This window comes from Panthera uncia (genome assembly GCF_023721935.1).
Source record: "Panthera uncia isolate 11264 chromosome A3 unlocalized genomic scaffold, Puncia_PCG_1.0 HiC_scaffold_11, whole genome shotgun sequence".
NCBI classification, from domain to species: Eukaryota; Metazoa; Chordata; class Mammalia; order Carnivora; family Felidae; genus Panthera; species Panthera uncia.
Window position 1 is genome coordinate 36888332 of NW_026057578.1, and position 2218 is coordinate 36890549.

Here is a 2218-nt window from a genome sequence, read left to right on the forward strand (position 1 = left end):
GGGCCACTTCTGAAGCCCCAGTTTCCCAGGATGCAGACATTTTTCTTTCTTGTCCTTCCTTCCTTCCTTCCTTCCTTCCTTCCTTCCTTCCTTCCTTCCATTCTTTCATTAGTTCTTTCCTTCGTTCTTGCTCTCTTTCTCCTTTTTTAAAAAAATTTAAATATCTAATGGCTTTACTAAGTGACTTATGAACCAGAGAGCACCCCATCTTGCTAAGGTGCCCCTGTGGCTCTTCCCTGTGCACAATTATCTTCCCTTTCTCAAGGGGCCTGGACTCTCAGTGAATCCAGTGGGAGTCCCCAGTTTAGTATCATAAGAGAATGTGACTCAGGTCCAAGGAGCACTGAATTTCTTCTCTACCCCCAGGCTGTGTGCCTTCCAGCCAGTTGCTTCACTTCTTTGCCTGTTTGTCTTTTCACCTACATAAAAGGCTGGGCTGTTTGAGGTGGTTTTTATTTTAAACTCTCTTTGGCTGGGAAAATCTATCTTCTAGTGAACTTTTGTGAAGAAACACATACATTTCCCACAGATGTACAGGGCTGCTCTATGTTCAGTTTGAAGATGGTTGGGTCAGACCAGCTTTCTTAGGTTGGGATCTCTAGAAACACACCCTGAGACAAGCCAATGATCTCTCTCTCTCTCTCTCTCTCTCTCTCAAGTTTATTTATTTATTTATTTTGACAGAGACAGAGAGAGTTGGGGGGGAGGGTGTGGTGTGTGTGCGCAGAGGGAAAGGGAGAGAGAGAATCCCAAGCAGGCTCCACACTGCCAGTGCACAGCCCAATATGGGGCTCAAAACCACGAACCATGAGTTCATGACCCAAGCTGAGATAAAACATCAGACCCTCAACCCACTGAACCACTCAGGTGTCCCCAAGCGAATGATCTCATAAAGGAAGTGCTCCCATGAGGGAGTTTGGAAAGCAGGACAAGGGTAGGGAAGAGGATGAGAAAAGGTGCAGTTTCAGGCAAATTACCAGCCTCAGCCTGATCCTGTGAGGTTTCTAGAACATCGGTTAGGCCTCAAAGTTTATCTCCTTTGAAGTAAGGAGCTGGTTTTCATCCTCTGGACTAGAGGCCTGTCAGGAGGATATACCTCTCAGCAACTCCCAGCTCTCAGTGCTGGTAAGGAAGCAATAACCTAAGGACAACCCTCTGAAAGGGGTCACAGGGGCCACTCCTTAGCAGCAAAGCACTGCCAACCTGGGGGACAGGCACAAGGAACCAACAGAAGGGATCCTAGGGAATTTGGGCAGGGCACCAACAGTGTCTACCATGCCATCTTCATGAGCTTCTCCAAAAGCTAGTGGTCCACAGAAAGTGAGGCCAACCTAGACCAGTAAGCCCTTAGGCAACCTGCCTTCTGACCACATGGTAAAGTCACATGGTGGAGCCCAGCTCATGTCAGCAGAACCGTGGGGTCGGCCCAAAGAATTCTTGGCTAAATTAATGGTTGTCTTCTAAGCCATTAAGTGTTGGCATGCTTTGTATGCAGCAATAGCTTTCTGACACGGGGGGAAGGAAATTATCTGAATCCAGAGTCTAATTTCTATCCCAACAAATATCTGTAAGTAGAAACTAAAGGTGGGGTCAGTATTGGAGTCAGAATTGACCTATATACGATTTTTTATTTTACTTTACCTTACAGTGGCATTGAACTTCATGAGACACCAGATAGTTCTGCCTGGAAGGAGGCAATAAGAATAATGTCTCTCCAGTTATTACTGAATTAATACTAGACAATTGACCCTTTCTTTCAAATCATCCCCAGCATTTCAAGCTACTACTGGGTTTTAATCTACTGCCTTAAAATCCTCACGGTCACTGCTACAATGGAATTTGTTCTTGAAAGATAACTCTGCTTCTTTAAGAAGAAGGCAGCAAATAATATAAAGAAGGAAAGAATAAAATAAGATTACATGGCTAAGCAAAAAAATGAGGGGGAATAAAAGAATAATGAAGGAGAAATTAATTGAACTGTGCTTTGAATGATTGGCTTGGTGACCAGCTTCTTAAACAGTTAAGATTACAGTAGGGAGGTTAGGTTATATATATATATACGTATATATATATGTATATATATATATACATATATATATACGTATACATATATATACATATATATACATATATATATATAACATAATATATATACATATATACATATATTTTTTTTTAATGGCATCTCCCATGACTTTAATTGAAGTTATTTTTAAGC

General features: G+C 42.2%; 1 long non-coding RNA gene across 1 annotated transcript; it reads left to right on the forward strand.

Annotated features, from left to right (window-relative positions):
- The first annotated feature begins 706 nt into the window (after nucleotides 1–706).
- LOC125936822 (uncharacterized) lies at nucleotides 707–1972 on the forward strand. Its single transcript, XR_007462141.1, has 2 exons — nucleotides 707–1125; nucleotides 1649–1972. It is a non-coding gene; the product is annotated as an uncharacterized LOC125936822 (long non-coding RNA).
- The last annotated feature ends 246 nt before the right edge of the window (nucleotides 1973–2218 follow it).